Here is a 12,188-nt window from a genome sequence, read left to right as displayed (position 1 = left end):
CCATCCGAACGTGAGATCCCCACGCTGGGAGCACGGTAGCGCGCCCTGGCCAGGCCCGTTGTGGTCTTCAGCCTGTGCATAGATGTGCCTTAGGTCTGTGGATATACCTACTGCGCACAGATTCACACAGACCGTCAGAGCATTTTATGTGACTGCAGACATTACTCCAGGGGCGCGCGCACACACACACACACACACACACACACACACACACACACACGCACACTTGGGGTGCGGGGCTTCAGCTCCACTCCTGGTTCAGGGTCAGCCTCTTGACTGACGCCCCAGACCTTCGTGGCTCGCACACTCAGGTCCTAATTTGGGTCCCTAGCAGCCAAGAGAAGTGCTTTCTGGACATGCAGCTGTCTAAGAGAGCTCTGGTCACTGCGTGGGCTGTCTCTGTGAATTTGACTACTCTGAGTCCCTCAATGGAATCACAGAGTATCTAGCCGTTTTGTGACTGGCTTATCTCATTTAGCACAACGCCCTTGAGGTTCATTCACGTTGTAGCAGGTGTCAAAACGTCCCTCCTTTTAAGGCTGAATAAGATTCCACAGAACGTGCATATATATACAATGTACATACGTATGTAGACCACATTTTGTTGATCCATTCACCTGTCTACGGACAATTGGGTTGCTTCCACCTTTTGGCCACTGTGCACAATGCTGCTTTTAAAACATGTTGACACTAACGGGATGGAAACTCACTCTGGCTCAGCCCTGGGAAGAAACGCTCAGTTTTTCCCTCAGTCCTCTTCAGCACCTGTGTTTCTATTGACAGGACCTTCGCTGAGCACCTGCATACCCCTGGCTACTCAGAGGACGCACTGTGGCCTCTTTACCCCAACTTGCTCACTTAATGCCCTTCATCAAAGGTATTCCCATGCCCCTCCTTGTGAAGGGATCCCCGTGCAGGTGAGTCGGGGATGTCCTTCCTGGGGACGCTTAGCCCTTCACCAGGGACTCCTGGTGCTGCAGGGAAGGGCGTGGTGGGTGGGTGTTTTGAGTTGAGGAAGGCTTCGTTCAGTGACCTCGGGGAGAAGTGGGACCATCTGGATCACAGGGCTTGGGAGGCTTCCTCCCATGACCTGGGTCCTGGTGCCTGGAGGTCAGTGCTGGAGCTTCACTCCTTTGGGTGGAGACAAGTCTATTTAGATGGTACCACCCTCTTGCCCCCATCCTCCTCCTCTCCCAGTATACTGGCTATTAACTTGGTGGAATAGCTCCGCACAGAATGAGCCCTTCCGATGGGACAGGTGGCTAGTTTTGAAAGTGAGGAGAGATGGCCTGGTCCTGACATGAGGGTCTGTGTGGTGGTGGTGGGGTGATTGAAGAGGCCCCCCCCGAGGGAGAGCAGGCAGCCAGGACACTAGTGGGGGCAGCAGCAGGCAGCAGGCCCAGAGTTGGCCTAAGCCTGGCCCAGTCAGGGCGGGAGAGGGGCCACAGGGACAGCCCTGCCTCCTCTGACCCTGGGGTGTACGCTGTGATCCCTTACTCCTACTCCCACTCAGGCAGTGAGGAAACCAGATAGGTGATGAGAAACAGCTGTGGTCTGAAGGAACAAGAGAATGGATGTGACAATGGCTTCCTTTGCTCCGCAGGTAGTCCCTGCAGGTAGCCTGAGCTCTCAGCAGGAGTGCTCTCAGAAGGATTCCTGAGGGACAGGCCAGGAGGGGACATGCCTACCAGCAAGGAAGCTTTCTCAGCATCCCTCAGCTCATGTGACCACTGGCTTGATGACCAGAGCCAGAGGATGGGACACAGTGATCTGATGTGGCCCCTGAAATAGGGACTTCTGGAGCACAAGGAAATAAGAATATGTTGATTAAGAGCCTGGGTTTTTAATCAACGTATTTAAGAGGCTGGCAGACCAAGGTTCAGACATCAACTTTACCACTTACGCAGCTGTGTGACGTTGAGCAAGTTACTGATGTCCTCCTGGTAGGCTGGCAATGACCACCAAAGACAGCAGGTCCTGATCAGTGAAACTTGTAAATGTGACCTTATTTGGAAAAGGGTCTTTGCAGATGTGATGAAGTTAAGGGCCGTTGGACACATCACCCTCGTTCATCTGGGTGGCCTTACATGTAATCACAAATGTCCTTGTAGAAAGAGGCAGAGGGAGATGGCCCATACACGGAGAAGGCGCTGCCACCAGAAGCTGGAGGAAGTAAGGAACGGATTGGATTATCCCCTGGAGCCTCTGGGGGGAGTATGAGCTTGCTGACACCTTAATTTCAGACCTCTGGTCTCCAGAACAAGTTTCTATTGTTCTAAGTCACCAAGTTTGGGAGACTGTGTTACAAAGGAAACAATCCACTTCCCTAAGCCTCAGTTTCCTCATTCACAAAAAGTATAATGGGCCCCTTTGGGTGGGGGAAGAGAAGCTCCCTCAGGAGGATAGGAGGTGGTCCTGCCCCCCCATCCCCACTTTCTCCTTTCATCCTGACAGTCACCGGGTGGCGTGGCTTTTAGTACAATGTGACCCAATTGGCCGTAGTTGACTGATCCTGGGCTCGGAGGAGTTCTGACCGACTCAGTGTCTCCCCAGGTGGCTGGGCTGGAAGCAGCTTCCGCAGGTGCCCGCGGCGCCAGTTTCCCACCATGTGGGCCAGAGGCTGGGGAAGAGGGAGCGAGGTCCATGCTGGGTGGAGCTCCTGCTGGCTCTGTACCTGAACCTGCAGATTCCAGCCCCCTCCCCCAACGCCTGGGATTCCTGATTCACGATCTGCATTTGTTCGACGTTTGTGGTGATGACGTTGCGACTGTGTTTTTCTTTTTTTTAAGGGTTCTTGTTTTATGGAGTTACCAACTGAGATGAAATGTTAGGATGTCTGGAGTTTGCTTTTAGAAATAAACGGGGGTGCGGCATGGGTGGAGGAATAGGAGACACTGGATTAGCTTTTTCCTTATACTGTTCGGCTTGCTTTTGTATATATTTGAAGTTTTCCATTAAAAATAATTTTGCCCTGGAGATGCCGAGGCGGGGGCGGGAGATCCGTACCTGCAGACGCGCCTGGGTCCCTCCGACTTCGACCTGGGGCGCCCCGCAGGCTGCAGGCTGGCGCGGGCTCTGGTGCCACCTGGCGGCCATCGCGGGGCCGACACCCTGTGATGCTACACGGGCTCTGGGGAGCATCTGCCGGGCAAAACAGGTGCTCCAAACCCGAGCCGGGCCCCACGCCACGCCAGGCTCGGGCCCACCCAGTGCTGCCCTGGCCCGTTCAGCACCGCAGCCTAGCCATGCCCTCCCAGGGCCCTCCTCTGACCCTCACTCCCCACTCCTTGGAGGAGGCCGCACGTCCTGGGTGTGAATTGCAGGCCACACGGGGTGATGGGGGGAGGGGTCCCAGGCGCCCCGCTCGCTAGAGGACCTCTTGAGGGTGCCAAACAGGCCCAGCCCACTCACACGGCACAGCCAAACAACTCTTTAGGGTGTCACTTTTTGCAATTTTACCAACATTACAGTTTAAAGTCATATAGTTATACTCCTATATAACGCTGTATATACTTATATTCACGCTGCTAGGTGAAGATTGATTAGCCGGTAAAGGTTCCTCTCGGAAACTGCAGGGCAATGGGTCTTGCCTGTAAGACGCCCTGTGAGGCTTCTCCACCACCCACACTGCCCTCCCCCCAGAGTCAGAATCTCAGCACTGGGAGGGGGCTTAGAGCCACCCAGCCCCTGAGCAGAGGCCACACGGGGTGGGATTTGCCCAGGGTCATGCTGCTCATCAGTAACAGAGCTGGCTTTAGAACCCAGGTCTCCGGACCACTCCCCTGCTCTCCGAGGGCGCTCCCTTTCCTGTGCTCACATCAGAGGCTCCGCCTCGGCAGCCTCACGGGTGTCCCACTGGGGGAGAAGGGGACAGTGGGCCACAGTGGACTTCAGGATCCGCGCTTCAAGCTCACGTTGAGGAGTCCAGTGCTACCGGCAGTTATGTCCACTTGCATGGTCACCACTGTATTCCCCAAGTCAGGGTTCTCAGGACAACCCCTACCAGAGAGCCTTGAGTAGCATGTGGTGGACAGCCAGCTCCCAGAGGGAACTGGAGCCAAATAAAACGTGGGTTCAGTTCAGAATGACTCGGGCGCTCAGTTTTGCATGTAGGTGGCTGGTAGCAAGGTGTAGCTCCTTGCAGGCAGGGGCCACAGCCCCTCAGTGGCTGGTACGGTGTCACACACACACACAGAACTTACCAAATACATGGTGTAGAGTCACTGCCTGTCATAGGTTGAACTGTTCCCCTCAGAAGACGCTGAAGTGCTAACCCCCTGTACCTGTGAATCTGGCCTTATTTGGAAATGGGGCCCCTGCAGATGATTCAGTTAGGATGATGTCATTAGGGTGGCCCTAATCCAATATGGCAGGTGTCCTTTAAGAAGGGGGAAGTCGGGCAGAAGACAGACACACACAGGAAGAATGCTGTGTGGTGACTGGAGCTCTGCTGCCACAGCCAAGGGACCAGCAGAAGCTAAGAGGGAGCACGGCCCCGCTGACACTTCATCTCACACTGCTGGTCTCCAGAACCTTGAGACAATAAATCTCTGCTATTTAGGCCATTCAAGGTTGTGGCCCTAATGTATTGCCCAAATCGTCACCCGCTTTCTGCCTCCCACCTGCCAGGCTAGTCTGTCTGTCTGTCTGTCTGTCTGTCGGCCTGCCATGGGTGTTGCCCAGCCCAGCCACCACTAGCATCGTGAGACTGGGGTTTGGTCCCCTGGTCCACGGACGGCACATGGGACGGTAGCTCTCAGCCGTCCTCTCACACCGTGGGGCCCCAGCCCAAGGGCATCGGGAGAGCCAACAGGGACTGGCTCAGCCATGATTCGACACAAACTACTTGCTGGTGGAAGAGTGCACCCAGCCCAGGGCCTGGAAAGCTTGGGTCTCCATCTAGTGCCGTCATGCCGCAGTGACGAAAGCCTCAGTAGCGGCCACCACTCGGGCTCCCACCTGTGAAACGAAGGCCTCTGCTGGCCTCATGGAGGGTATCCTGGCTTGTGATTTGATCTCTAACCACTTTCTTTTTGAGGAGGGACGTGTCATTCTTGTGTTACCCAAGTCCCTGTTAATTTAATGCCATTTGCATTTGCAGCCTTTTAGGCTATTTAACTTGTAAATGTCTCTCAATAATTCCAGCTACATTACTTTCAGAGTCCTGATTGCAGCATTTACATTTTTTAGTATTCTGCGCACCTCCCACGAGATGTGTGGGTGCAGCCATCATGAAAGCAGCCAGAAGGCCAGGTGCCCTCCAGCCCCCTGAAGGCCATGGCTCGGCGGGGTCCACAGGGATCCATGTGCTGAGGTTCCCATAGGAAACGAGCTACAGAGGGGTTGTCACTGCACTACAGTGCTCTGAGGACCTTGGCCAACGATTGTTCATAGATGGGCAATGCCTCAGCTGCTGATGCAAACCCTGCTCATCAAAGCCCTTGCCGTCCCACATCTCAGGGGTCACACTTACTGCCACACCCTGTGGGGCTGGTTTTCCCCTTTGTGTCCCCACAACCCTACCCCCAGATTCATTTTGCACCCTTCCTGGTCCTGCTCTGTGTCTCCGGGCTGGCCCTGGCAGCCAGCCCCCTCCTGAGGTTCCCCAGGAGCCCCAGCCCCCAGCCATCTCATTGGCATACAAAAGGACACATCACTTCAGGTAGTCCACGACTTTAGGAGCTGGGTACCAGGAAATGGGGGCAGACACCAAGTAGATATTTTTTTATTATGTCACAGGCACTTTTTTATATGTATGCTCATTTGGCACTAAGACCAGGCCACTATTTTTATTTACCTAAAATTCCACCAGCGTCACACAAATGTGTCTTGTTTTCCTTGAACGTGCAGAGAATTCTTTCACAGAACATTGGTTACGTCTTACTTTGTGCTGTTGTTTGGACTGTAAACTCCTAGAGGGATGAGGCATGTCATATTTATACATATATAGCTTGAAGGCCTAGCAGCATTCAATGAATGATTGCATGAATTGAGATATGTCTCTAGCCTCCTTTACTATTCAACAAACTCCTTGAGGGCAGAGCTAGGGTTAAAGCTTGTGGAACTCAGAGAGCTCATCCAATCTAATTTGAGAACAGGGTGCGGGGGAAACCAGGCCTGTGGTGGGGCAGGCCTGCGAGACTCTGAGGGGTAAGACCACATGATGTCATGTTTAAATCCAGTGCTCTTTCCACCCTCCGTGTGTGTGTGTGTGTGTGTGTGTGTGTGTGTGTGTGTGGTGGGAAGTGGAGCCTGAGGCCTTGGACCTGGGTGGCTGAGTCAGGCACCCGTCTATCCACCCCTCTCCTCATTCTCCCCAGAGAGAGGATGTTGGGAGCAGAGACCCATGAGGCTGCTCTGTAAAAACGGAAGTGGAGAGACCCAAGATGGCTGAGTAGATAACTCTGCCTCCTGCCTTCCATGAACACATTAAAATTACAACTAAATTATAGGACAACCAACCTGAAGAACCATCTGACGTCTAGTTGAACACAAGTTTTATAACTAAGGATATAAAGAAGATGCATCAAGACTTGTAGAAGGTACAGAGACGCAAAATAGGCCAGCCCCACACCTGCATGTGGTTGTTGAGAATCAGGAGGGATACCTCAGCTGCAGAAATTCCCCCCAGAGTAGCAAGGGACCCGAGCCCCACACCAGGCTCCCCAGCCCGGAGTACTGGTTCCGAGAAGAGGATCCCCCACAACATCTGGGTGTGAAAAACAGTGGGGATTCTGACTATCCAGATGGGACAGAAGGCAGCAGGAAAAGCAGATATCCTCTTAAAGGGCCCACACACAGACTCACTCGCTCACAGGCACTCACCTTGCGCTCTGGTGGAGGAAGTGACTTGGGGAGCGTCGGGGACATATGGGAATCAGACTACATGTGTGGCTTCAGGATGAGGGCTGAGGGAGAGTCGCCATTTTCCCTGTGAGGGGTTCTCTGCCATACCGCTGGCAGGCGGGCACCATCTTTCATGTATTGAGTTCGCATTCACATAGCCAAATATGAAGTGATTTGCCTGGTGAGCTCCACTGTGCTACCCTGCTGACTCACTGGGAAGCCACCCGACCCAACTCTCCCAACGCTGGAGGCATTTCCTCTGTGAGCAGCCAACCCTGCCAGCATTGCACTCTTTCTTTAAAAACTATTGGAGTCTGCAGATCCCAGTTGGGCAGTGACTGGCCTTGGTGTGCTCTGAGACTTCTGCTGAGTAGCTCCAGGCTCGGCACTGGCACCAAAGCAGAATCTACATGAACCGATGACCACAGTTCTTCCCACTCTAGTGACTCCCTGACACCCTGCCTCACCCAATTTGCATACCACCCCAGGCTTTATCAGTGGCTGAACCTTAAGGAAGCTGGCAGATGGCAGCAGGCCTCAGGGTGTCCTGGATTTTTGCGGAGCTACTCTAGGCCTAGTACTGGCGGTAGATGTCCTTGATTGGCAGCGTGGCCTCTCCCATGGGTTTTACACAGGCAGTGAACAACCACAATTGCTTTGTAGCTCCTACCAGGTAATCCCTGGCCAGTCACAAGCAAGGGGTGACCTGGGCCTACACCGGAGCCCCTCCCAAGAGGTCCTAGAACCAACACACTTGGAGGTTGGCTTCAGACCACAGCAGAGCACCTCCCAATTAGCCCCACAAGTGGCACACACATAGGGTGATCTCAACAGTCACCAGAGCCTGCTGAAGTAAATTCCACTCAGTGGGGTAAGCCCCACCCCCACAGAAGCGGTCAATCCCACCCACTGACATGCCAGTAACAATAAAGCGTCAAATATAATAGGAGGACACACACAACTTACACAAGGGACACTCCTAGAGTACCCAGAGCAGGTGACCAGGGAGACTGTGCCACTGGGCCCCACAGAGCACCTACTACATAACGCCACCCGGCCAAGACTGGGAGACATAGCAGATGTACCTGATACATAGAAGCAAACAGAGAGGCAGCCAAAATGAGGAAACAAAGAAATGCATCCCAAATGAAAGAACAGGAGAAACCTCCAGGAAAAGAACCAAACGATATGGAGGCAAGAAACCTATCAGATACAGAGTTGAAAAGACTGGTTATAAGGATGTTCAAGGAACTTAGTGAGAACTTCTACAAAGAGATAGCGAGCATAAAAAAAAGGACATACAAACCATAAAAAAAGAACCAGTCAGAAGTGAAGAATACAATAAGTGAAATGAGGAATGCACTAGACAGAATCACCAGCGGACTAGGTGGAGCAGAGGATTGAATCAGTGATTTGGAAGACAAGGTAGCAGAAAACACCCAATCAAAGCAGCAAAAAGAAAAAAAATCCAAGAAAATGAGGATAGTTTCAGAGACCTCTGGGACAACATCACGGTAACAACATTCACATTATAAGGGTACCAGAAGGAGAAGAGAGAAAGCAAGGGATTGAGAACCTTTTGAAGAAATAATGACTGAAAACTTTCGTAACCTGGTGAAGGAAATAAACATACAAGTCCAGGAAGCATAGAGTCCCAAACAAGATGAACCCAAACAGGCCCACACCAAGACACATTATAATTAAAATGGCAAAGGTTAAAGACAAAGAGAGAATCCTAAAAGCAGCAAGAGAAAGGCAACTACCATGTTTCCCCGAAAATAAGACCTAGCTGGACAATAAGCTCTAATGCGTCTTTTGGAGCAAAAATTAATATAAGATCTGGTCTTATTTTACTATAAGACCAGATATTATATAATGTAACATAATATAATGTAATATAATATAATATAATATAATATAATATAATATAATATAATATAAGGTCTTTTACTAATTTTTGCTCCAAAAGACTCATTAGAGCTGATTGTCCAGCTGGGTCTTATTTTTGGGGAAACAGGGTATGATCAAGGATCCTGCTTGGTGAGATGTGTAGGGTACTATTCTGTCCCGCTCTTTGCCCTCCTGGTTGATTCTGGGCTTGGATGGAGGAATGAAATCTTTGCCTGCTTTGGGAGAAGAGGAGCCAAGGTGGAGATAGAACACGATAGTCCAGGATGAACAGGTATAATGAACCCTACTCGTCTCAAGTTTTATAGTGAAGGTCCCAGGATATACGCCCGGAAGGGTGTGGCTTGCAGAACATGGCACTGCGTTCTTGCCAGATACTTCTCTTGAGCTCTGACCCACACAAATTCTGACTCTCACCACCAGAGGGAACCCCAAACTCAGTATGATTTTGAAGGTTGGGGAGGTGTTGTCTTCCAAGTTTTGAACAACCCTGTACCCCTCACAATATCCTATTTTTCACCTAAAATTTTTCCTCACACGTTTAAATGGCTGCAAAGGATGTAACTCCAGGTTATTGCAAATATTGATATATTTAAAAAACAAAACTGTTATGTGACTCTTTGTATTCAGTGATACCTAAATACCATACCAATTTGATACACACCATTTAAAAATACATAAATAAGTTCTTCTTTAACCATTCCTTTCTCTTCATAAACTTGTCTTACCATCCACTTCCCTCACCTAATTTTATCCTAATATATGTTATGTTTGGAAGTCTTTTATGGATTATTCTTATCATACTTCTCAACAAAAATACAAATTGAAATTTAAGGAAATTTTATATCCTATGAACAAAAGTCTCTAAGTACTGAAGAGTTTCTTCTGGTTAGGGTTATCATCGCCATTATTAGTAATGTATATTTGATTAAAGCAATATAAATATGTTGCCAGTTTTGATAAATAATTGTTAAACTAAAAAAAGTAAAATTTTATTGGAAATCCATCTCTTAATGAGGTAAATGGCATTGTTTTTATTTTCCAATCAGTTTATTTATCTCTCTGCTGGAATAAGACACATAATTAACATCAATTCTGTTTCCTTCTTTTTTTGTTATAGACACTGGTACTAAGAAACTTTTTCATATAGATTAGTAGAAGGGAACGGAAGGGGTTTTTTTAAAGCAAGGTCACAAAATTGTTTGAACTCTTGAGTTATATGCCAGAAATCTCACAGTGGTCCATCTTTTGTAACTATTTTCAATGATCTATCAGCTGACAATATGATCAATTCTTACTGTCCTTCCGTGGTTATGTGGGGTTCCCATAGCATTAATATCGTCTTCCCTGAGTATTTATGCCATCAGTCTGTGGCCCACCTCCACTGTGAGTTTGTTCCTTCAGTCTGGGAAGAAACACTTCACACCATACGAACAGTGTATGCTGCACTCTTTTTAGGTTTTAGGCAATAAGTTTTATTTAGAAAACTGGGATAGTGGACATATCTGATTTTATCTTTTAATTGTCAGGCACAATACATGATTTATAATTTTCTGGAGTTAAGTTTAACAAAAGTAAATTATTCTAGTACCTTCTATCAGAAGGTTCTAAAACCACAAGCCTACAGCAATGATTAGTGACTTTCTTGCCTCCGTGTTCACCTTACTTTTCATTCACCCTTAAACTTAAAATTACAAAATGAATATTGTATATAAAATTTTTTTTAACATTGAAAATGGGTTAAACAATAAGACACAGATTATCCTGAACTTAATTCAATAGTATTGATACCATGGTTTGATTTACTTCATCATCTCTGTCCTTATGTCTTTATCTTTTCAGAGTCAGCATATCACCTACCCATCTACTGAGAGACAGATGAATGTAGGTACTTGAGTTAAATCTTTGGGACCAGAATATGTCAGAGATTCAAAACTAGGAAACAGAATTTGAGGACTACCTGTTTCCAGAAAGATTCTGCCAGAGTCATAGGTGAGCAGACCAAGCCCTTTCTGATAGTACCAGAGATGTAATCTCCCCGCTCACATTTCCTGGGAATCAGAGTAACTCTCTCATCTGACCTTTTCATAACTTCCTTCAGCTAATATCATATTCAAGGGTGATTGAAATTATATATTTCCCATCAGGTGTAAACAAATTTCCCTCTCTACCTGCTTGTTTCCTCTGTTCCTGCCATGTTCTTCTAGTGCAGCCAAGATGCCAAATAAAATGACTGAGTCTCCAAATACGGTTATCGGTGAAACTGAAAGCGTGTCAGACTGAAAGTGTTAGTCATCATTCAAATTCCCCCAAAATTCCAGTTTATAACCACTCCCCAGAAATTCCCATGTATAAATAGAGACATCAAGAATGAATTTCTTTTCTTTTTAAATCCACACCCCTCATTTCTAAAAAATGAGTTTACCACACAATGCCACCCATGGCAGGTCCACTGTTCTGATCAAAGCAACCATAAATAAAGCTGAAAAGCCAGAGCTTCCTGTTACTTTTCACTTTTCTACTAAGAATTGATAACATTCAGCATTAAGCTTCACCGTCATGCAAAGGTTGTTTAAGGATTTTCTGATTTTACTCAGGAGTTCCTTGATTCCACAAAACCTATAGCAACAAACACACAAACACAAATTGGGAAGAATTCTTCACCTCAAATAACTGAGGTTGAAGCCACTAAATGTCAGTCGTAGGAACAACAGAAAGAAGGCAAATTAATAAAATACAGCAAGAATAACAAAAGTTGAATTATTGGGTCAAAGAGAATATGCATTTTGATTTTGATAGACCCTGCCAGATATCCCTCCGAGGTGTTGTACCAATTTGTCGTTTCACCAGGAATTTATGAGTCGCTATTTCCACACAACCTTGCCATCATAGCATGTTATCAATTTTTTTCCAGTCTGATAGGTAAAAAGTGGTATCTGGTGTAGTTTTAATTTATATTTATCTCATTATGAGTGAGGTTAAGTAATTTTTCATATATTTGTGAACCATATTTCCTTTTCAGGGAATCATATTTTCATACCCTTTGTCCAGTTTTCTATTTTGGTCTCTTATCAAATTGTAAGAGCTCTTTATATATTAAAGATATTTGTCTTTGATGTGAATTGACAATAATTTCCCCCATTGGGCCATTTATTTGTCTTTTGCCTTGACTAAGAAGTTGATTTGGCCCAAGATAAAGCATTTTCATTTCAAAGATTATGTGTTTATGTACCCAAAGGAGCCTATTGAGACAGACTCTTATTTGGAAAGACAGAAATCTACCAGCTTTGTAGGCACTACTAGGCCAGTGGGCAATGCCTGCAAGTCCCAGATGAGGAAAAGGGAACTGAAATTCCTGTGCAGTGTGTGCAGAGTCCTTTCCGAGATGGGCAGGGAACACTGGCAGACACGGCATGTTTGGTAACACATTTCTC

The sequence above is a fragment of the Rhinolophus ferrumequinum genome, chromosome 26 (assembly GCF_004115265.2).
Source record: "Rhinolophus ferrumequinum isolate MPI-CBG mRhiFer1 chromosome 26, mRhiFer1_v1.p, whole genome shotgun sequence".
In the NCBI taxonomy this organism is placed as follows: Eukaryota; Metazoa; Chordata; class Mammalia; order Chiroptera; family Rhinolophidae; genus Rhinolophus; species Rhinolophus ferrumequinum.
This window is presented reverse-complemented; position numbering follows the sequence as displayed.